General features: G+C 36.6%; 1 pseudogene; it reads left to right on the top strand.

Annotated features, from left to right (window-relative positions):
* Positions 1 to 20080: 20080 nt before the first annotated feature.
* LOC104656625 lies at positions 20081 to 20642 on the top strand (annotated as a pseudogene).
* The last annotated feature ends 4658 nt before the right edge of the window (positions 20643 to 25300 follow it).

The raw sequence follows: 25300 nt of genomic DNA, 5'->3' as shown, positions 1-25300 counted from the left end.
TTTTATGGTCTTCTCTGCATTGATTATTCTAGTTATCCATTCATCCATTCTTTTTTGAAGGTTTTTAGTTTCTTTGCACTAGTTACGTAGTTCCTCCTTTAGCTCTGAGAAGTTTGATTGACTGAAGCCTTCTTCTCTCAACTCATCAAAGTCATTCTCCGTCCAGCTTTGGTCCGTTGCTGGCCATGAGCTGCATTCCTTTGGAGGGGGAGATGTGCTCTGATTTTTTGAATTTCCAGCTTTTCTGCACTGCTTTTTCCCCATCTTTGTGGTTTTATCTGCCTTTGGTCTTTGATGATGGTGACATACTGATGGGGTTTTGGTGTGGGTGTCCTTTTTGTTTGTTAGTTTTTCTTCTAACAGTCAGGACCCTCAGCTGCAGGTCTGCTGGAGTTTGCTTGAGGTCCACTCCAGACCCTGTTTGCCTGGGTATCAGCAGCGGAGGCTGCAGAAGATAGAATATTGCTGAACAGCGAGTGTTGCTGTCTGATTCTTGCTCTGGAAGCTTCGTCTCAGGGGTATACCCAGCCATGTGAGGTGTGAGGTGTCAGCCTGCACCTCAGTTGAAAATGCAGAAATAACCCATCTTCTGTGTCACTCACGCTGGGAGCTGGAGGCTGGAGCTGTTTGACCATCTTGGGTGCCCCCACCAAAAGTAATGGTTCTATGTTATGACTCTGGATCTGATTACAGGACTGTATTCCATTACAAAAATCCATCTAACTGCATGCTTAAAATCAGTAAATGTTGTTTTATATAAATGATATTTCAGTGAATCTGGTGAAAAGTTACATTATAAAATCTCTCATGTAGAATGTTACTTTAACTTGCACGCTACTAATCATTATCAGGACATCATCTATCAATTTTTATTGAAAGGGACTTCTTATCCCTTCCTCCACACACAAACTACTCCATTTTAAAACACAAATCATGACAAATTATTCCTTTCATCAAGAAAAATGGTGTCTGTGTAACTTATTCCCAAGTTTTGTAATCTATTTTCTTCAGTGATATCTTCTGCCAAAAATTCATCATATTTTGTTTTCAGACCTTTCACAATGATATAAATTTTACGGATCAAAAATATTATAACAACCTATTTTTACATATGTGTCAAATCTTTCCTCCTAATTATTTTATTTCTTCTATTTAATAAACAAATGTCCCTGGTTATTACAGTTTGCTGTTCCCATGGAGAGTTTTATATACTTTATTTACACTGTCTCACCAAAATGATTAACAAGAATATCTTATCATTATTACTTTAGTGTCCCCAGGCAGAACCTGAAGTCTTCCTATAACTAAAAGCTGGCAGAAGCTATTGATATTTTTATACAGTTCCAGGTAAGACAATAGAGAGAGGTTAGAATAAATAGCTGAAGCTATTTAGGCTTCTTAATGCAACATAGATGAAAGGAGTCAAGAATGTAGTCCCAGGGTACCAAAAAAATAAAAAGAAAATTAGAGCAAGTGATAGAAAAGCCAGAGTCAGAAAAAAATTGACAATTAAGGGTTGTAGATAAGTGCAAACCAAGAATCAGAGACTTGAGGGCAACATCAGCAAAGGTAGAATTTGGGACTAATACATCAGCGAATTACTGGGATCTTCAGAATCAAAACAAAAATGAAATAGGAAGCATTCACAAGGTTTAAGCTTGAAAAAGTATGTCTGGATCAAAGCACCTATTTGCAGATAATTACCCCCAAGTGTCCATCTACAATCACTAACTTTAATCAAATGCTCCTCCGATATGTCCATACTCACACAGGCCTTGCTCTTCTGGCCCTGGAATACTTTGGAACCAAAAACAGATTGATGTAATGAAGGTAGGGGAGTCAGAACAAACAGTTTAATTAAAATAATATTTTTAGATGAATTCTCAAGGCATTTATGTCTAAATCAAGTATCTTTCTCTTTTTTTCTTTCTTTCCTTTCTGTTTTTTTTTTTTTTTAAACAGAGTCTCACTCTGTCACCTAGGCTGGAGGACAGTGGCATGATTTCAACTCATGGCAGCCTCTGCCTTCCCAGTTCAAGTGATTCTCACAGCCTCCCAAGTACCTGGGATTATAGGCACGTGCCACCAAGGCCAGCTAATTTTTTTTTTTTTTTTTTTGTATTTTTAGTAGAGGCAGGGTTTCACCATGTTGGCCAAGATGGTCTTGAACTTCTGACCTCAAGTGATCTACTCTCCTTGGCCTCCCAAAGTGCTGGGATTACAGGTGTGAGCCACCACACCCAGCCCCAGATAGCTTTCTTACTTGAAATTTTTGTTTCTATCTATGCTTTGGCTTTTCTTACCATTTTGATGTGTTCTTGGTATCACCTTGAAAAGCCCTGTTACTGCTTTCTCCTTTCTCATCACCTGATTCAGCTCCATGGATAGCCGACTAGAATGGTAGCCTACATAAGAATGTGGCTATAATTTTGCATATCCTTGGCTTCTCACTCTGCCTATTCTTTATTTCACAGTAGCAGCAATCACATATTGACAAAGACATATTGTTCAGAAGACTTTTCTAATACTTACAGAAAGTGCTTGCTAGAAGTATGTCTTGGATTATAATATTATTATTAACACAGCAATAGTGTTTAAAGAGTAATCCAGGATTCCAATGAATGTATTTTAGGCCACAGAGTTAAGAGCTCGTGTACAACTGGGCTTGTTGAACTGTATCTCTAGTCATCATTGTCCCGTTTGTTCTTAACAGACTTATCACTTGAATAAAATGAAATTCTCCCTCAAAATAAAATAGTTTGAGTTAGGGCAGGAAGAGAAGTTCTGATTTAAGAAAGATACACAGAGCTCAGAATAGCTCAGAGAATTTAGAGAGTCTCTGGGTTCTTTGTTCTTCCCCCCTCACCACACAATATACACAGAAATTTACCCTTAAAATTTCATCTCTCACTCTTTTATCATTAATATTTTTTTCCTATTTCACAATTTTCCTGAATTCTGTTTATATTTAGTCTTACTACAGAATTTATTGGCCACTAGGTTGTAATTTACAAGGACATTTCCTTGCAGATATATTCTGGAAGATGTCACTATCAACAGCAGAAATTCAGCTGACCTGACCAATCAGAAACATTCCATTAGTCTTTGCACAAGAATGTGCCCACTTGGACTGTTTAATGAATTGTAAAGCTCACAAATTGCAGCCACTGTGTCTAAGGAATGTGCTTTCTCATTAAACAAAATACATTATTTCTTGGCCTCCCCCACACTCAAAACATTCAATTTTCTTAATGACTCTGTAAGACAAGGTTTAGATAATACAGAAGGCATGGATATAGTATAATACTGAGGTCATAACAAATATTCAAAGTGATTCATGGAGGGTTAGCCACAGGGATTTGCCTCCTCTCTGAGGGATTTTGTTTTTGTAGGTTCACTCATAAAGATAAAAAAAATAGGCAATGGGATAGTGAATTGGAAAATATATTTGAATAGATAATTCGATTTCTATCCAGTGGCCAAAGAAAAAAAAAAAAAAAGAAACAGCTAAGAGGTCATAATATTGCCTCTGCCTTTTAATTCTCTAAGTGAAACAAGACTATAATATAATAAATCTACTTTAAAGTGATTCTTTTAAAGGTAAAATGTCAAAGGTAACCACAGAGAAGAAAGTATTTTAATCTTACGAATAATAATCTAAAATGGTTTTGGTATTTAGGTCTAAAATAAATGCATTGCTGGAGCAATCTGACCACGCAAATTCCTGTTACCGACAGGCAGTGTTGGGATTCCTGTTGTAAGCCTGATGTGGATGTCTTCCCCTCCCTGTTCCATTTCTAGAAGTTGTAATGTTAAGATACCATAATGCCTGCCGATGGTACTAGACAGAGTATTGCAGATGTTCTTTGAATGCAACAAGTCCTGCCTGCCTTACATACCCATGAGAATAGCTGCAGAATGGAGGCCATGATTAGAGGATGGAATTCAAAGACCATTATTCTTGCTTATGTTATTAATTAGAAACATTCTACATGTAAACAAGAGTTTCAGAGGAGCCTGTTATTAACGTAACAAAGAGATCTTTTCAGTATCTGCCATTTACACACACAAATGGTTCTCAGTGATTCCTAGAAATTGTTAGTAACAGTAAAATCAAGTTGTTTAGAGCTCATGGCCAGATTTTTCTCATTTTCCAACCTCTGTGCAGAGCATGCTGGAATGAGTTATTGAGGGAAACTCTAAGAATAGAAATACTATTAATTCATGCATGTGTAAAGTGCTTAACAGCTTGCAAAACACATGCATACCTGCTACCTCATTAACCTTCACGACCATAAGAGATATGTTACTGACATTATTGCCATTTTACAAATAAGAAAAAAGGAAGTTTAGGAAGCATAAATAATTTTACAGGATCACATGGCTACTAAAAAGTGGATTTGGAGCTACCATTTATATTTTTGATTGCAAGTGTTGGGGAGTATCTACACTGAACTAAAAAAATGACCAGCTAGCTCCAAAATAGAAAATACCTATAATTAGGCATGGTCCTCTCTGAACATAGCAAGTTATCTTTGCTGAACGCTAGATGTACATTTCAGTCATAGAAGCAGAGAGGGCATTGGTGGAATTTGGTGCGTCTCTGAGCAGTGCTCCTTAGAATGCAATTCACATATTGAGTTGGTCTGCTGTTCGTAACTGTTCTCAAAGGAGATAAGTGCCAACATGGAGAGTAAGCATTTGGAACGTTGCATGGCAGCTTCACAGAATAAATCTGTATCTACTGAATAACAAAAAAAATGGAGTTTATATTTTGAAAGTCCTTTTTAAAAAGTTTTACGTTTTGTATTCATTTATGTTTATTGTATTTTACAAAAGGAGCAGTCCACAACAAATTGCAGTAAGGAAATGGTTCCTCTCCCAGTTTTACATGCATGAGAAGTTCCACTTCAAGGAGACTCACCTTGCCAAGCTAGAGACTACATCTGTGTTCAAATTCCTCAGGGCGTCCTTAACAAGCTGTGTTCCACTCCACTGAATTGGCTTCCCATGAATTCTCTCTGAAGGTCCCCAACACATTGTTTTCTGAGGAAACCCTGAGTTTACACCAACATATCCTTCAAGGTCTGTAATGACCATTTCTGAAGAGTGGTTGCATTAGTTTTTTCTTGCTTTGTAAAAAGTTAGCCCAAACTCACTGCCTTAAAACAACACCCATCTATTATCTTACAGTTTTTGTAGGTCAGAAGGCTGGGCACACATAACTGAGTCCCCTGCTCAAGGCCTCACAAGGCTGAAGTCGACGTGTTGGTAGGACTGGGTTTTCATCTTGAGTCCATGGTGCTCTTCCAAGTCAGGTATGTTGCTGACAGAATTCAGTTTCTTGTGGTTGTAGGATGGAAGCCCCTGTTTTCTTGCTGTCAACCAAGGAGTACTCTCAGCTCCTAGAAGCTGCCTCAGGTTTTAGCCACATGGAGCTCACCAGAGGCAGTTCACCACATTTGTTTTCTTCCAAAGGAGCGGGAGAGAGATTCCAGTGTGTGACCTTCTTTTAAAAGGGTTACCTGATCAGGTTAGGCCCACCCAGGACAATCTTCCTTTTGATTCGCTCAAAGTCAACTGATTAATAGACTAATCAATGGCCTGGTATCCTGTTATGTTCATTGGTCCCAACAACAGTGAAGCTGAGAGGATTATACCTGGCATGTATGTTCAGATGAAAATTTAGGGTGCCTTTTAGAATTCTCACTACCACAGAGGTCAACACTTCATAAAAAGACAAAAGGAAAATACACTGCTCTATGGACTTGTCTTGCTACTGTCTTTAAAAAGTTTGCCCAATAATACTATTAATTAAAATATGTTACATTTCATTTATGTTGAACTTCGCTGATTCCATTGCAGACTCTGCCCTCAATTTCAGAGAAGGAAGTAGCATCTCTCTTAAGAGGCATTTTGATCTTAACATGCCAAAACAACAGAGTCTCTAGAGCCTTCATGCATCAAATTCAGACTCATCAATGTTTTCTACTGTGGCACTGCCAGATTGCTGGAATTATACTCATTACTGTAAATGGAATAGAGCACATAATCTTAGGATGAGGTCAGGAGAAGTCAGACTTTGAAACTAACAAAATGGACACATAGTACAATGCATGACAGCATCTGTAACACGTCTTGGAGTGAAGTTTTTTAGATAATTTACTTTGGAAACTAAGGCACCAAAAATCAAGATAAAATGAAATAAACTACAATCTTAGAAATCATAATAGTTCTGTCACTGGGTAATGTTATAACCGGAGGTTTGAATATGGATAAAAAATGCTGAAGAAGAAGTCATCAAAAATTAGAATTTTGCAGTCTCCAGTACTATTTAAAGACAATGACACTGAAAATCATTGACTTAAAAAAAGAAAGCAATACCTGTGGTGGTTACAACCAATATGAAGGAGTATCACTGAAGCTTAATAACTTTTCTCTTAATACCATTCAATTCTGTTCATTAGCAACAGGCACTAACATTTATATGGTACTTTCAAAAAGAATATTTCATGTTTTTATTGACACACTTCGATTCATTCTAAGCTTAAAGTGTCAAAACCACCTTCTCATGATGGCTTGTTTTGTCAAGTAGATTGTCTTAGTTTAAAAAAAAAAAAAAAACAGACATACAAAAAAAGCAAGCAAGAAAGGTACTCTATGCAATAGTTAGAACCCTTTGGTGCTGCAATGGCCTGGACTGGCATGCATTATTGAACTTAAAATATATTTGTCTCCACTTTGGCTTTTTACATGCTTGCTCTCTCTTGCTGAGTACTTATTTTCTCTCTTTCCAAATCCAAATAGTGGATAATGGTAAGGAACTAATTACTCTCAAGTTTATATGTGATATGGTGAAAAGGCCAGCCAACATTTCTAAGTTCTATGTTACAGTGATGCAACCCAACCCTGAGGGTACAGTTAGTCTTAAATGAACAGAATACATTAAGTTTTTGACTTGAGCAGCATAATCTGGACTTCTTTGTGCTCTACCAAAGAATAACTACTTAGTGAGGCCCATATTTCTAATTAAATTAAAGTGGCATTCACTAAAAGGATGACAAAGGACAATTCTTAAAAATATATATAAACATGACATACAGATTTAAACACATTGAAAATCTTATTTAACTCATTAATTAATGAGAGAAATTGTAGATGCTGCAACTCTTTCAAAAAGGCACTCAAAGCATCACACACTCATAGCCTTATTAGAAATGCTGAAACATTTACAATGGATGCAAAAACTAATAAAACTGCTTCATATCTAACATCCACAGATTGATAATCAATTGCATTCCACCAGACACAATTTAAATTTCTATGGACAGTAATCTTTTGCATTGCTATTGGATTTCTACAGGTTAACTTCTTGTCAGTATTGTGAAATAGCCTAGTTAAAAACAGAATAAAATGAAGGCAGACACCTCTACAGGATCAGACAATCCTTGAAGTCTTCAGCATTTCATTGAAATGATATCCAGCAATCTCTTCTGCCCATTTCAAAATCTTGCCCATGTATATAGAAACATTTCCTAGACAACAAGGAAAGGATTCAGCAAGACTACAACAACAGGCCTGGACTGGCATGCATTATTGAACTTAAAATATATTTGTCTCCACTTTGGCTATTTACATGCTTGCTCTCTCTTGCTGAGTACTTATTTTCTCTCTTTCCAAATCCAAATAGTGGATAATGGTAAGGAACTAATTACTCTCAAGTTTATGTATGATATGTTGAAAAGGCCAGCCAACATTTCTAAGTTCTATGTTACAGTGATGCAACCCAACCCTGAGGGTACAGTTAGTCTTAAATGAACAGAATACATTACATTTTTGACCTGAGCAGCATAATCTGGACTTCTTTGTGCTCTACCAAAGAATAACTACTTAGTGAGGCCCACAGAGAAAGAAGGAGGTAAATCAGTTAACATTAACATCAATGAAGACAATCATCTTATCCTCTCAGCCATGGCAAAGGGCTGGAGATGAGGGGGCTATTATAAAACTAACTTTATTTTTACCAGTTTAGTGATCTTGTATAGATTAAAGGTTGCAATTATCTGCCCTTCTGGGGGGGTATAAATACTAAACTTAGAACTTCTAACTTTCAAATTCATGTATCTTTTTACTCAACCTTTCCTTTCCTAAAGACAGGCTTCCTGCTCCAGATTTGCTAACAGAAGGGGACACTGTGGGAACATCTTGATAATTGAGACATCGTTAGTCTAATTACTTATATCACACCCCTGCTTCACCTTCACCCTCCCCCATTTCTTGGAGAAGCATCTGCTAAATGTCAGTAGTTAAGATGTGTCAGACAGAATCCAGAACTGCATAGCTTAGTTGTTGGGAGGTAGCCAGAGAGAAGAAAAGGAAGAAAAATATTTCTTTCTTTCAAATTCTTTTCTCAGTTGTTATGCTGATTGTTTTACAAAAGAGAAGAGTCCAACAAAAATCTAAAGAGAGGATAATTTTGTGCCTGTGTGAGTATGCTTGAGCATATTGGGGTGTGTGTGTGTGTGTGTGTGTGTGTGTGTGTGTGTGTGTGTGTGTGTGAGAGAGAGAGAGAGAGAGACAGAGAGACAGAGAGACAGAGAGACAGACACAGAGAGAAAGATTTGCCAGTCAGGCAGGAATAAAGGTATACACACATGCGGGAAAAGGTATGACATCATTGGCATGATTCATTTGGTTGTTAATGATTTAATGGCTCTTTAAATAGGATGGAGAGTGGAACATACATAAAACTTAGCATACCACTTATACCCTGATGGATCAGACCTTAAAGTATAGCTATTGAACTAGATGCCAGTCATTTCTAGGTCTGATTACTTGGGGATGATATCTATTATTAGCTGTCGATGGTCAAAATTATATATATTGTATATAAAACGCAGAGGTAATAAAAAAGTACTTTTCTTCACACACCACCACCTCATTTTGTAAGTAATGATGTCATCTACAATCACTAAGTATACTTGCTCAATTCCATAGAATGGTGGTTCTCAACTTGGGGTACCCTTAGAAGACATAATTCCATTTCAGACCTACTGCATCAGAATACTTAGAGAAGAAGCCCATTTTCAAAACCCCATAACATATTCTTATCTATACCAGGGTTTGAGAACCACTTTAGAGAAGGTTCCAGGTTTCTGTGAACAGCCAGATCTATAATATCAGTAGCCACTCCTAGGGAACGGACATGTACAGTACAGGATGGGGATATAAAATGGGAAGAAAACAGTAATAAAATTTTTTGGAAAATAGGTAATCATTAATGCATAAGTCATTTAATAATTTGTTCCTTATAGTATAGAAAGACCAAGGGAAAATATAAATATATACATTTTATCCTCTACCTACTCTCACTTTTAGTTTAGACCACCATTGACGCATTTCTCCTCAACAGACTGAACACAGGGAACTCTGTATTCTCAATGAGGGTAGGGACCTTGCTGTGCTCTTTGTTGTATTTTCAGTTTGGGGCATGTAATATGGATTTAAATATTTGTTGAATGAAAGAATTAGGTACTCAGAATCAGAAATAATTGTGGGTTATAACTTCTTTGACTTAGACACAATTTTTTTTTTTTTTTTTGTTCTGTTCTGTTTTATGGAAGCTTCACTATTCCAAGAAATGACTATGGCGCAAAAAACCTTTATGTCTTGTCTACTTCATTCCATCACCAGGGGCACAAAAGAGCTTTTTCTACTCCACAATGCCATTTGCCTCTGAAGTCAAATGTCCCTCTGTGTTCCCTAATGGGGAACAAATTTTTCCATTTATTCCCCATTAAAATAATATAAAATTTTTCATCAAATTCATATTCTTTGCTCCAATATCTGAATTTTGTTTTGGGGGCCAATAACAAAAACAAAACAGTAAAATAAAGTGGACAGATGCACCTTGTTCCTGCTCCTTTCCCCTGAGCATATCTCATTAATATATATATGCATATATATATTCCCCTGAGCATATCTCATTTGTGTGTGTGTGTGTGTGTCTGTGTGTGTGTGTGTTACTTATTAGAAACATGTTACTTTTGGCCATGAAGTCACCCACTTCTTCCAACTGTAGCAAAATTAACAAAAGTGGAACTTTTGCTCACTTCTCTTGTTTCTATAATTTACTATGCGGCTCAGGCCTTTGGTTGAAACTGCTTTGAATTATTAAAGGGAACAACATGTTTTCCTTTAACTGAACATTTTGCAACATTTAATAAACCAAAATTACTCATTCACAGAATTAAATTTATTAGACATCTCCTATGCTTCAGGCACTGGGGATACAAGTTGAATAAGACACAGTCTCTGGACACTTTCTAGGGGAGGAGACATACAATCAATGTGTGTAAATCAAGGATTAGCATGTGAAAACTATCCTGGTAGAAATATTGATATGTTGAGATATTGAGAGTACAGAAAAAGGATAACAAAACATGACTAGATTCTAAGGAAAGACTGCTTAGTAGAAGTGATGCTTGTACTGAAGCTTCGAAGACGCCAACGAGCTACATGATAAGTATGTGTTGGAAGGGAGTAGGACACTCTTAAGACAAATTGAATGACAGTATTAGGTATGAAAGTATGAAATACAGGAAGACATATTTGGGAAATTAGAGTCTGCTACAGCTGGAAAGCATACAGAAGTGTGGAGGGAGATTGACTGCAATACGAGCATTAGAATGAGATGGAGAACGTATGGCAATTGAACAGAAGTAAATAAACTGATGGGCAGAGAGTTCAGAAATAGACTCAAATACAACTTAGTACATGACAAAACTGTTAGTTCAACTATGAGAAAGGCAACTGACTTTTCAATAGTGGCTGGGGCAACTGGGTAATTATTTGGGGCAAAAAAAAACAAAACTGTAGCCCTATCTTACTTATAATAGCAAATTATATTTCAGACGACTCAAAATAAAAAAATCATACCCTAAAGTCTTTAGAAGAAAATATACATAATGATTTTCTTACTAGTGGTGTCCTTTATAGGACATGACATCTAAGGTAAGAAAATATAAAGAAAAATGTTGAACATCCTGCCGACTTTTAAAAGAAGAGCAAGAAATTTTGAATGATATAAGTAGCTTAAAAAATTTAAGGTGCTACTGACAAAATGAAAATATATACCTGCAACGTAATTTGATAACAGTGAATTTAGCAGTTACCTTTATTATTATATTTATTATTATCATTATTTTATGTTTTTATCATTTATAGGCAGCATTTAATTTAATCATTTCAACAACTCTGTATTCCTATTTCAAAAATGAAAGATATATAAATCTCAGTGAGCTTGTTCAAAGTCCTAGAGCTAGTGATTCTAGCACTACAGTTTGCACTAAGCTTGGATTGATTCCAAAGCCTATGTATTTAAAAACTATAATACTAAATCATAAAAGGATAAATATCCATTTACACAAAAATTCCTACAGATCAATGAAAACCAAAAAGAAAGTATGTTACAAAGAAAAATGGGTGAAGTATAAGAACAGAGGACACCTTCTCTTTGACTCTCTTTTAACCCCTTATTATACATTGCCATATAAATAAAAATTGGCACTAAATAGTAAAAAGAAAAAGAAAACATTTACTAATCAAAAACAAAACACGAAAATTAGAAACAAGATATTACTTTTTACCTATCAATTTGGCAAAGATTAAGAAAACTGATTTATCTACTTTGAAGATAAAGTGAGGGAAATATCCTCCCTGGTACTTTTAATGGGAGTATAAATACACATAAACTTTTGAAAAGTATTTTGGAAACATTTACCAATGTTTTAGTTGTATATATCCTTTGACTCAGAAGCCACATATAGGAACATTTCCTAAATTGCTGATCAGATAAGCATGCAAATATGCAGATAATATGCAGATAATTCATCACATTCAAATTGTTTCAAGAACTAGAAACAATTTGAATGTCCAGCATTATGGAATTGGTTAAAGAGTACAGCCATGTATCCTGGTTTTCCTAGGACAATTCATGGCTCTTGTTTCATCATGATTGTAAGTAGGGTTCCCTTTCACTCTCAAGTTTTTTCATTTTGAAAATTAAAGTATAAAATCCGTTTATTTAAATATTTTAAACAATACATTTCTCTATGGTCACTGAAAATGACAATGTAAACCTATATTATCTGACATTAAATGTCTTATGTAACATAGTTTTGAATTAAAAAGTGTATAAAACAGGTTACAAAATATAACTACTATATTTTAAAAATATGTATAAATGTGTATGCACACTCATTTAGCTATTAGATATTTATTACTATCATAAATTAATAACTGGTGGGCTTCAGGCAATTTTTTATTATTCACATTTTTATAGTTTGAACTTTTACAATAAATGTATGTCATAAATACAATTAAGCTGTTTTCATTTTGGGAAGAAAAGCAGGTAATGAACATGCAGATATCTGGTAAATCAGGTAATATTTTAAAAATAATAAGTTAAACAAATTTCTTTGTGCCCATCAGATATTAAACTTTTCAAGTTAAAATCTATTTAGTTTCAATATAAAATATTATTTTTTATGAAAAGGCACAAAGGCTTATTAAATTCAATAACAGTTAATCTTATTACTTATATTTAGTAAAGAGATATATGATGGATGGATAGATAGATAAGTAGATAGAGGATAGTTTCAGAATTAAGCCACCAAGTGTTTAGATAGATAAATAGATAGGGGACAGTTCCAGAATTAAAGCTACCAAGTATTTCCTCCAGGAGCAGTTTGGCTTTTCCCCTGTGGCCTCTGCCTAGGCTGGTGTACCCTGTGGAGCACCGAACATGTGTGAAGGGGCCAGCTGTGGCAGATGCTACTCCAGGATGACTTAAAAGTAGGGCATCCTTAACCCATCTGAAGAGAGAAAATAGTGGCACGCAACAGTCTGCAAAAGGGTTTTTCAGATACCTTCACCTGAATGAGAAACCTGCCTCTCACAGGACCTCAGACGTCTGATAGAGCTACATGACACCAAGATAAGTAATGATGTCAGCAAGGCGGTAGAGTAAGATAGTCTAGTGCTCAGCATTTTACAAAAATACCTATTTGAACAACTGTTAACACAACATAATACCTTCATAAGAGCTAAGAAAACCAAGTGAAAGATTACAGCATCTGGGTGTGACAAATAAGAAAAGATTGATTGAAGAGAATAAAAACAGTTTCTCATTACCCACATTATTCTTTCACTCATCCCAGGCAGCATGGCTCAGATACCTATTGCAAGGGAAAGGACAATGAAATGAGAACCAGATTTTCCTCTTACTTCCAACAAAAGCCCCACCTCAGTAAAACTCAGTAATAGGCAGGTCCCCACAACCTCATACTCCAGGCTGGTATCTGAAGACTTAGAATCCACCCAGGTCAGGCTCAAGCACCTGTAAATCTTCTCTTCAGGCTGGCTCTTAACATATAGGCTCTAAGTCCACTGCTACCAATCAGGTGACAGGCTAGCCTGGCCATTGATCACACCATATTGTATGAACAGAATCTCTGAATAAGTTGACTGATGAAGGGTTTTCTCTACTGAAGGCAATCGGTAAAGACTGGAATAAGTAACAACTTTTTCAGATGTACAGACAGTAATGCATGACCATAACAATCATGAACTATCAATGAAACGTAACACCATCAAAGAAACATAACAAAGCATCAGTAATCAACTCTAAAAATGGAGATATATGGACTGCCTGACAAATAATTCAAAATAATCCTATTGAAAAAGCTCAGTGAGCTGCAAGAGAATACATACAGAGAACCATATTAAATCAGAAAAAAAAAAAGCAAACAAAATGAGAAGTAAAACAAAGAGAAATCATTAAGTTCTGGAGCTAGAAAACACAATAGGTAAACCAAGAAATTCCATTAAGAGCTTCAACAGTAGACTCTCAAAAAGAAAGAATCAATTAACTCGAGATAGATCATTTGAAATTACTCAGTAAGAGGAACAAAAACTAAAAATAAAAAATAACGAAGAAATAGGAACTATAAGACACTGTCAAGAGAACCTATATACATGTTTTGAGTATTTCAGAAAGAACACAGAAAGAGGAGGAAAGTGTATCTAAAGAAAACTTTCCAAATCTGGAGAAATTAATATCTGATTCTATAAGGCCCCGAGAACCACATATGTGTGTGTGTGCGTGTGTGTGTGTATGTATATGTATATGTAATATATTCAAAAACTCCTCCATAAACCCTGCTGCCCCTTCCCATGCCACTGTTGGAAGACAAGCCATGGTTAACAATTTTCTGCCTTTAAATGGCCTTTAAAAGTAACCCAGTTAAAGGGAATTAAATGTGTACTAGTAAATTTCTGAAGCCACAGCTCTGCTGTAGACAGCATACTATAATATTGAAAATCTCTACCTTCGTCTCTAGCTGTAAGACCATAGGCAAGCTTCTTAACCTCTTGTGTGAAACAGAAATAATGGTGCTTTACCCTCAATGGTAATTAAAATGCATTATCAGTTGCTTGGCATAGCACACAAATAGTGGTTAACTTTACTAGACTCCTAAACTCCGTGAGAGAAGACCCCCTTTTATTTTGTTTACTACTGTGTACTGCCAAGTGCCTGGCATATGATAGCAGTGTCTCAAATTTTAGTTGACTGCTGAATGTAAAATTATTGATCTTAAAGTCGTGAATTCTATTTTGTAAGCGTTTAAGCCTTTTCCCTTTGTCAAGTGTAATTCTACTATCAAAAGAAACTTTAAGAAAGAGAATGTTATTGATGACATGACTTTCCATATTCACCTAATGTGTTTTAACGTATTTTGGAGTATCAAAATGTATGGCCTCAATATTTTAATGTTATTTTCCTCTATTCAAAACTGGAAAAGGTCCTCATTATCAGCTCAAATCCAGATGCTATTCTGGCATTGAAAGTTTCATCATCAAGCTATACCAAACATGTCACTTAGACCTTTCAAAGTCTCAGCAGAAATTCCTGCTTTGAAGACCTCATTCTTATCACTCCTGGTGCACACCCATTTTCACTCCCAAGTAACCCAAATGTGAATAGCGCTCTTGACCCATCCCTGCTCACAACCAGCCCCACCTTGAGGTCAGACTCTTTATTAATCTCCATCAGACCATGAGACTCAAGGGCTGGCGATCTGTCTTTTTCCATCATTGTATTCCCAACCTTGTACAGTGTCCTTCATGAAATACATATTTGATGAATGAAATCTTGGAATTTTTTTTTTTTTTTTTTTTTTTTTTTTTAGATGGAGTCTCACTCTGTTGCCCAGGCTGGATTGCAGTTGTGCAATCTCGGCTTATTACAACCTCCACCTCCTGGACTCAAGTGATTCTCCTGCCTCAGCCTCCCAAGTAGCTGATACTACAGGCATGTACCACCATGCCCAGCTACTTTTTGCATTTTTAGTACAGACAGGATTTCACCACGTTGGCCAGGCTGGTCTCAAACTCCTGAAATCAAGCAATCCACCTGCCTTGGCCTCCCGAAGTACTGGAAGTAAAGGAGTAAGCCACTGCACCCGACTGAAATCTTGAATTGTTAACTTGGGTTTCCTACGTGTCTTTTTTTCTAACAAGCCTCTAAACACCTGTAATATGTCTTTTGAATCTCCCACAACATCATTAAGATTCACAATAAATAATTATTCAGTTGAAAAACAGAAGGATTTATTTATTTTCTTGGAGCTTTACTTTTAGCTTTTCAAAGACCAGTGTGAGACCAATTGCTAAACACCAACTGCTACTAAATCTTCTAAAACTGCTTTAAACTACTGCTGCCTTCTATCGTTTATCTGTAGAATAGTTGAGAATTACAGCAGCTTTAATGGGCAGAGATAGTGAAATAACAAGAACTTTTTCTAAAGTGTCCGAGCTACCATAGTTCTTTGTCCTGTACCTACTATCAGTGCTTTGAAAATGAGGACAAGAAGAAATTTAACTGACAGAAGAAGGATGGAGCTGAATTTTCTTGTAGTATTGGATGCTTGACTTCTGTTTTGTCCATACACCATATTTTTCATTTATTTTATAGAAAATAAAGAATTAATATGGAAGATATGCAGAAACAAAGCCAAAATAAAGGCTTGGGGGTTTTTTGCCTTTTATGACAACTTTTAAATGGAAAAAGGCTGAAGGACAACTGTAAAAGTCACTAAATCTACAAATCAGAAATATATTTGTGCGCCGTAAAACATCTGTCTTTTAAAGTTTTATCTTGAAATTTTGATATTTAGTTCTATTATTTATAATTAAAAGAAATAACATCTTCAAATACTGTGATGGTAAACAGTATATTTTAAAATATAAATCAAGTAAGGTCATAGCTTTAAATAAGCAAACATTCTCATCATAATGCAAATGTTAAAATGACTTTCCAAACTAAACATAAACAAACTAAAAAGTTCATCTTATAGCAATAAACTTGTATCTGGATTACTTGATATCTAACTTAGCCCAGTTGTGATACCAAACAATCCACTTTTTCTTTTGATGACAGTGTCTAACATTCTTTCACTCATACTAAAAACATCACTGATACAGTCATATCCACTCTGCTATATCCATCTTTGCTCTAAAATTTTATGATCATATAGTTCTATTGAACAAATGGCTTTATTGCTACATATGGTTCTTTGCTCAGTGCAAAAAGAAAAAATATAACTTGCATTATAACATTTATACCCTGTGAGTGCCTTGCTGATAAATGGTACATATACAAATGTCTATCCACAGTGTTTCTATTTGCAAGATGAATGAGCAGTGAACATAGATGTTGCATGACTCGCTTAACCAGAATCATCAAAAACTGACAAGCAGAAGGCTGGCATCAACCTCCATAATGAAAAACTATGATCATTTAATCAATCATTGTCAGCTTTTTAATGCTTAATTGCTGTGATTCCTTTCTCTTTCTAAATAAATATTCACTTTTGTACCTAATTGATACTCATAATTTAGTATTCAAACCTAAAATGATCCTTAAGATTGCAAAAGCTCTAGGCCCCTTAAAACCTGGATTCTTCCTTGTAAGCAGTGATTGCCTTCATTTCTACTAATATGTTTATGAGAGTATGAGAAACCGTGTACACATTCACAATACAGTAAAGCTGAAACCACAGATTTTTCCCACTGTTCTTGTAGTTAATGAAAAATATGACTTGTTACAAACTGCCACAAAATTACTAGAAAGAATACAAGATTTTCTGAGCAATCTGGGAGAACATTAATACGCTGTCACCTTGTTTATACCCCTTGAATCAATAATCCCCAGAAAGTGAGTCAAAAATTTCTTTATCTCATGAGTACTTTATTTCCAAGCTATTGACTGTCATTCCCATCTTATCTGGCCAAGATCTCTCTTTCAGCTAGGGGATACAATTTCCAGAAAACAATCAGGATGTAAGGGGAATACTGATGACATATTTTGAGGAATCTTCAAGAGCATCAGGAACAGCCCTGGCATTGGGGTGTTCAGAGTGCACTTGATCCATTACAGCAGAGAATCTAAACCCAGGGGAACCAGAGATCTATTGTATACATGATTGTACAAGACTGTATGCAAAATTTGGAATGCACATTACTGAGTACTTCGTTTGTTTTTTCATTGAGATGACTGAGATCCAAAAAGGTTATGAACCTCTAATATGGAAAACAAACACACACAAAAACATAAGCTACAGTAGGTAAGTTGTAGTAAGATAGTAAGGAGGTAGTAAGATAAGGAGGTAGAGTCTGAGATAACGAGGCAGATTCTAAGGTAGTAAGATAAGGAGGTAGAGTCTGAGATAAGGAGGTAGATTCTAAGGTAGTAAGATAAGGAGGTAAAGTCTAAGACAAGGAGGTGGAGGTAGTAGGATAATGAGGTAGAGTCTAAGGCCAAAACATCCTAGGTTATGATCCTGGCTTTCCCACTTACCAGCCATGTGGTACCCAAAGGTTACTTGGACTCCTTATTCTTAAATTTTCTTATCTGTAAAATAGGGATAATATTAGTATCTACCTAATAAGGCTTTTGGGAGGATCAAATTAATGAAAATATGTAAAGTTCTTGGAACAATGCCTAGAATATGGTGAATGCTATGTATATGTTAGCTATTATTATTATAAAATTCTGCTAGGCACTTGGAACAGAGTTTGAAATTTCAACTATGAAGCAAAAAAAAAAAAAAATGCCTTTTGGAGATAGGATAGAGGGAAGGCATTTTGTACACGGAAAAAAATGTGTCTGGAAAATAACTTATTCCTAGATGAAGGAATGGAAAATTTAAATATCGACTATTGCACTGGAGTCTATAAAAATATTGAGGTTTTTAAAAATGGATTTCAACTTAAAGAAATTTATAGAAAGAGTAACCTCTACAAATTTATGTGCATCCTGAAACACACACACACACAACTACAAATCAGTCTACTTCTCTGAAATTAAATAAAAATACTTTTAAGAAACAAGTAAGAAAACCAAAAAGAGAGCAAAGGCTAGTTCAAGGATATAACAAGGTACAGTGGATGAATGAGAGACAGATGGGATAAGAAATAATTTCATAGAAATTGAAAACACGGCTGAAAGGACAAATATCAATTTTCTTTGGCAGCAGTAAGAAGCAGAATTGGCATTGTAGAATATTGAGTTGGTGACATACTGGTCAAACTTGACAAGTTTCCCATAAGCTAGAGGGAAAGAGAAAACAATGAAGAACACAATAGATAATGAGAAGAAATAAGAAAGACGCAAACTCAGGATAACAGTTGTTCCTCAATAAGCAAAAAAGAATGGAATCTAAAACAATAATAAAAAAACACAATTGCTATTTCCTTACCTAAAAATCAAACAAACAATTAGAAAAACAAAAATGTGGCCGGGTGTGGTGGCTCACGCCTGTAATCCTAGCACTTTGGGAGGCAGAGGTGGGTAGATCACCTGAGGTCAGGAGTTTGAGACCAGCCTGGCCAACTGGTGAAACCCCATCTCTACTAAAAATACAAAAATTAGCAGGGCATGGCGGCAGGCACCTATAATCCCAGCTACTCTGGGGGCTAAGGCAGGAGAATTGCTTAAACCTGGGGGGCAGAGGTTGCAGTGAGCCAAGATCACACCGCTGCACTCTAGCCTGGGTGAAAGAGTGAAACTCTGTTTCCAAACAACAACAACAACAAAAAATAAATGTTATCTGTGGAGAACACTATGGAGGTTCCACAAAACAACTAAATATAGAACTATCACGTGATCCAGGATTCTCTCTTCTAGGTATATATCCCCCAAAAATAAAATCAATATATTGAAGAGATACCTGCACTCTCATGTTCATTGCAGCACTCTTCACAATAGCCAAGATTTGGAATCAACTTAAGTGTCCATCGACAGATGAATGGATAAAAAAATGTAATATTTATCCACAATGGAATATTGTTCAGCAATAAAAAGAATAAAATCCTGTTATTTGCAACAACATGGATGAGGCTAGAGGACACTGTGTGAAGTAAAAAAAGCCAGGCACAGAAACACAAACTTCACATGTTCTCACTTATTTGTGGGAGTTAAAAATTAAAACAACTGAACTCATGGAGATAGAGAGTAGAATGATATTTACCAAAGGCTGGGAAGGGCAGTAGTGGGAGAGGACTGGGGGAGTGGGGATGATTATTGGGTCCAAAAATATAGTTAGATAGTATTTGGTAGTATAATTGAGTGACTACAGCCAACAGTAATTTACTATATATTTATAAATACCTAAAAGAGTAGAACTAGAATGTTCCTATCACAAAGAAATGACAAATACTTGAGGTGATGGTTGCCCCAATTACCCTGATGTGATTTTTACACCCTGTATGCCTACATCAAAACATCACATGTACCACACAAATATATATACCTACTATGTACCCATAATAATTAAAAATAAAATATTAAAAAAAGAATATAAAAATGAGGTGGGATCATTACATGCCAGATTAACTCAGTGAAAAGAAATCCACACTTAAATCTATGTAACTTTTTTCTTTCAGTTACAGGGCAAAAGAGAAACTCCTATCCGCGCCCGAGGGAAAAAAAATAACACACAAAACAGAAGGTGCCATCATGGGGGTTGTCATCCGCCCCAAGGACCGAAAGGTTCGGCACAAGGAGCCCAAGAGCCAGGATATTGGTCTACCTGAGGCTGTTGGTCAAGCTGTACAGGTTTCTGGCCAGATGAAACAACTCCACATTCAACCAGGTTGTGCTGAAGAGGTTGTTTATGAATCGCACCAACAGACCACCTCTGTCCCTTTCCCCGGTGATCCGGGAGATAAAGCTTCCTGGCGGGGAAAACAGAAAGGCTGTGGTTGCGCTAACGGATGACGTACGGGATCTGGAGGTGGCCAAACTGAAGGTGTGTGCACTGCGCATGACCAGCTGGTCCCCGAGCGGCATCCTCAGGGCCGGGGGCAAGATCCTCAGTTTCGACCAGCTGGCTGCGGACTCCCCCAAAGGCTGTGGTACCGTCCTGCTCTCTGGTCCTCGCAAGGGCTGAGAGGTGTACCGGCATTTTGGCAAGGCCCCGGGAACACCACACAGCCACACCAAACCATACTTCCGCTCCAAGAGCCGGAAGTTCGAGCGCGCCAGAGGCCGACTGGCCAGCCGAGGCTGCAAGAACTAACTCTAGATCCTATCCTGTTACTAAAGATTTTTGGATGCTGAAAAAAAAAAAGGAAGGAAGGAAGGAGGGAAGGAGGGAAGGAGGGAGGGAGGGAGGAAGGAGTTAGAAAATCTAGCTGTGTTCAAAACAACAAAATCTGATTTTACTTGCTTGTCAGGAAACAACAAAGCAAACTCAATAGCCATTTGATTGCAGTAAAACTGTGTATTCAGAAACTCCAGGTGAATTAACTAGAGAAACAAGGAGAATTCAGAAACTAAAAGGACTGTAGGATCTCTTCCCCAGGTTTATGCTGTTTTAATTACATTATTCTGTAAACTGGTTAATACACCTGCAGAATCATTCAGTTTGGCTATGGTTGTTTTGTTAGTCATGGCTTAAAATTATCCAATTCCTCTTCGCACTACCCATCTCCTTTAGTCATATTAAGTAATGAAAATTAAGGAACACTTATTTAAGAGTCCTTGGTATGTTGGCAAAGACCGATCATACCAAAAAATCACACCTCTTATGCTCAAAAAAAAAAAAAAAAAAAAAAAACTTCGATAAATTGCAAAATGCAGACATTATCATGCAATAAGCTTTGATAACTTAGAAAATAAATCTAGAAATTAAACCAAGATTGAAACAAAAATAACCAAAACATCTGGAAGGTAAATTACTGCTCGGGAACTCTTGTAATACTTCAAAGATTCAAATGTAAACTGATGATATGAACTGACTGTACAAAGAGAAAAATGTCCCTAACTGTTTCATGCTCAAGGGAATGTCTCCTTCTGGCCAGCCACCATCTTCCATACATCCTTCTCTCCTCAGGGATCAGATGGCTCTGTTGGGGTGCCTTCCTTGCCTTTCTGCCAGTTTAGTGATTGATTATCTATCTTTCTTACCAAGTCAGTCTGTACACTGAATGTGGAATGGATTCAGCAGTCAAAGGAAGAAGTGGAAAAACAAGATATGATATGGCTTAGGTAAAAATCTGTTTTAAGCAGCAGCATCCTAAGGATGTAGCAATTCCACTTGGCTGTACAAAGAAGTGAGCTTCTCTTGTTTTGCATGCAAATGCAGGGTGCTCTCAAATGCTAGAAATATGTTTTTTACAGAGAGAGAGATCAGCAGCCGAGTCACCCCTCTTCACAAATATCCCCCCAAAACAATAAACTAAATGGTTACATTAAGAGAAACAGATAATTTCCCTCTGTCCCTTCTAAAATGGAATGTTATGGTGCAGCCCCTATAACTGAACACCTAGAGAAGTAGCAGTCTGAGAGACAGGATAGGACTAGATACCCATACAACCTGGGAATAAAGCTAGAAAACTGCTTGTGTTTTTTCCAAAGAAGCAAAGCAGCTGTAGAACATTCAAGTCCAGTCAATATGTAAGCTCAGAAATCGGCCGGGAAAATAAAACTATTTTAATGTCACATAACTAGAAAAAAACTGGTGGCAAAAGAGAAGACATGAGATCTCCATTATAGGTCTAAAATGGCTGTTTCCTACTCCCAAGCAAACAATGACATTTGGTCTATTAAGGAAAAATGAAGGCCTTGAGAGAAAACAGGATGTAGGGAAGAATTTTTGCATTTTTGCTGTCCCTTCTCCTTCTTTATGAATATGAGATGGGGAAACTTAAAGAGGAAGAGCCCAGGAAGGGTTTGGGGGAGAACGAAATGTAGAGAATACCAGAATAAGATTGGGAGAAGAGAATGTGTTGCAGGACAATAAATACTGTGAAGGTTTTCTATTGTTTTCATTCTAAAGTGTGACATTTCAAATAAGAACAAAAATGAGCAATGGAGCTAAAGAAATCCTACCAGACACGTAAACTGTGGCTGTCACAGGTGCTCTTCCTTTGTTCTGTTTTAGTGCTCCACGCTTGTTCCTTAACACATTTTAATGTAATTGTTTGAAGCTGTGTGTCTATTGTCATTAGACTCAGAGACTCAGAAGCAGGTCACCTGCTTGTCTCTTGGTTGTGCAACTTCCTCATGACAATTACTGGTCATTAATATTGTCGTATGTATCCTCAAACCTACGACTAACAGCAGAAATCCCCTGCAAGCTCTTAACTGAGACAGCTTTGAATAGCTTCAGTGGCCAAGAGCTCATTACCTATACAGATAATTTGTGTAATTTAATGGGTTAACTCAACTACTCAATTGGGTAATTGAAATTATTACAATATACTTAACAAAATTCCATACAAAACTAAATGGAATATATCTACTTTGCGGTCTCTCTTTAAAATCTAACTTCTGCTAGCATATATCCTCTTTGTCATAAACAATTTACAGATGCAGAAACTGAGGCTGAAAAACGTTAAACACCTTGCCCAAGGTGAGATTGCCAGGGTTAATGGCTCTTCTGGGACTTAAACTCAGATCTCTTTTATTTCATAATTTATGAACATAAACACTACGCTGTCCTGAAAATAACTACATTTTCTTTAAACGCATCTTTTTATAAGTGGCTTCTACAGCACTATAAATCTCAAAATTCTTTCTCCGTATACCATTTGTCAGTTTCTCTCTCAAATTGCGGCCCTGAAATTAACACAATGTTGTCAGTTAAACACAGAGTTCAGGGGGATTATTACTAAATTTGGTTTGGACCCCAGAAAGCCATCTTAGTAAACTAAAATTGTGTGGGTGTTACCAAACTTGTATTTTGTGATAAATAAAAGTTTCAGATTATTTTTATATAAATTTCTTCAAAGAAAGGTCTTCCCAATCTAGTTATAAAATTTATTGTTTTAACTAAAATGCCAGATCATTTATCTTTGTTAAATGTCATCTTTTTTATTAAGCCTGCACAATCATTTTAAAATTTGATTGTGACATCTATCATATTAGCTAGTCTCTGAATTTTATGTCATCTACAAATTTGATAACCATGTTTTCTAAGCATTAAGTCATGTCATTGCTATAATATTTAAAGGACAAGATAAATCAGAGAGGTTACAAATATTCTATTAGAAGTGCCCCTGAATACAAAAACAACTAAACTTCTCTGGAAAAATTGCTCAAATGTGTAGGACAGTAATCCAGACAATACTTCGCCATATTATTAACCAAGAAACAAGAGTAACCTTTAGTTAAATGCTGTGTAGAAATCATCATACCCTACATGTCAACCCCTTCAAAACGGGACAATTTGTTCTTACATATTTTAATTAATCAATCCATATTGGCTCCTGCTCACATCATCTTTTCTACAGGCTCAGAAAACATAGGGCTAATAATATACCCTGAAGTTTTCAGGGATTGCAAATGTTGTGTGTTTGGGGATCTTGTTTCTGGGAAAGGAAGACACGGGTCTTTCAGTGGAAGATATAGTGAAAACACACTAATATTCTTTATGGTACTATGTTTTTTTGTTTTTGTTTTTGTTTTTGTTTTTTGTTTTTTGTTTTGAGACGGAGTCTTGCTCTGTGGCCCAGGCTGGAGTGCAGTCGTGCAATCTCGGCTCACTGCAAGCTCCACCTCCCGGGTTCACACCGTTCTCCTGCCTCAGCCTCCCGAGTAGCTGGGACTACAGGCATGCGCCACCATGCCTGGCTAATTTTCTGTATTTTTAGTAGAGACAGGGTTTCACTGTATTAGCCAGGATGGTCTCGATCTCCTGACCTTGTGATCCGCCTGCCTCGGCCTTCCAAAGTGCTGGGATTACAGGCGTGAGCCACCGTGCCTCGCCGGCACCATGTTTTTTAATATTACGTGATTACATGTTGGTCTTTCATTTTCATCAACAGACACATCCTGACCATTTTATCAACTTCACAATAATATGTGCCTATCTTTTATATGTTTGAATGTTTTGAAACTTTCTCATTGTGTTACACATGTATGGTGTTATGAAACCAGAAGACAGACTATATAGAATTGTCACAGAGTTTAAATTCCTTAATATTGCCAAAGCAATTTGCCATCCAAAATACATCTTGTCATTTCAAACCTTCCTAATAATTTACTATACTGGCCCATTCTTCAAAAAGATAAACACATCATCCTATAGTACTTTATTTTAAAATCTATCTCATCTTACAATAAGGATTTTTTAAAAAGTTTTCCAATCAAAATCATAGATTTAACCTAGTATTATATGTGAACTCTTATTCAGTGAGCCTTGGTTTCAGCAGGTAGATTTGTGTAAGTCCTCATTTTACATTTTATGATTTTATTGATTTTGACCATGCATGATTTAGCTATTTCAGTCTGTCTTTTGTTTCTTTTGAAGTAGGAACTGGCCTTCTCTGAACCTTCTCTGGATCTCCAAGTTTTTTGCACGTTTCTTAGGTATGTTAATTAGGCATTCTTGAAGTGTTGTCCCCGTGGGGATACGCTGATGACTTAGGTCATTTGAGTCTTTGCCGTGCAATGGGAACGTGAATCTTACTGCAGTTCCGTCAGGTTCCACATGATGGTGGCCTTGTCTCCGCAAACCGGACTTCAGGTCCCTGTGTGCTAAGTTTATTGGCCTCAATTTCAAGCTCTGGTCATAAAGCAGCTGTCAACTTGCCAGAGCCCCTGTGAAACAGCTGGGATTCTCAACTTGGGCTACATCCAACACCTGTGGCTGAGACACAGGGATTGTGAGAGATAGGACGCTTGCCGAAGAGCAATGGGACTATCTGAACATTCTAAAATTCTAATTTACTC

This window comes from Rhinopithecus roxellana, chromosome 6, assembly GCF_007565055.1.
Source record: "Rhinopithecus roxellana isolate Shanxi Qingling chromosome 6, ASM756505v1, whole genome shotgun sequence".
Taxonomy (NCBI): domain Eukaryota; kingdom Metazoa; phylum Chordata; class Mammalia; order Primates; family Cercopithecidae; genus Rhinopithecus; species Rhinopithecus roxellana.
Note: the sequence above shows the minus strand (reverse complement) of the source record. Positions and strands in the feature narration are given on the sequence as shown.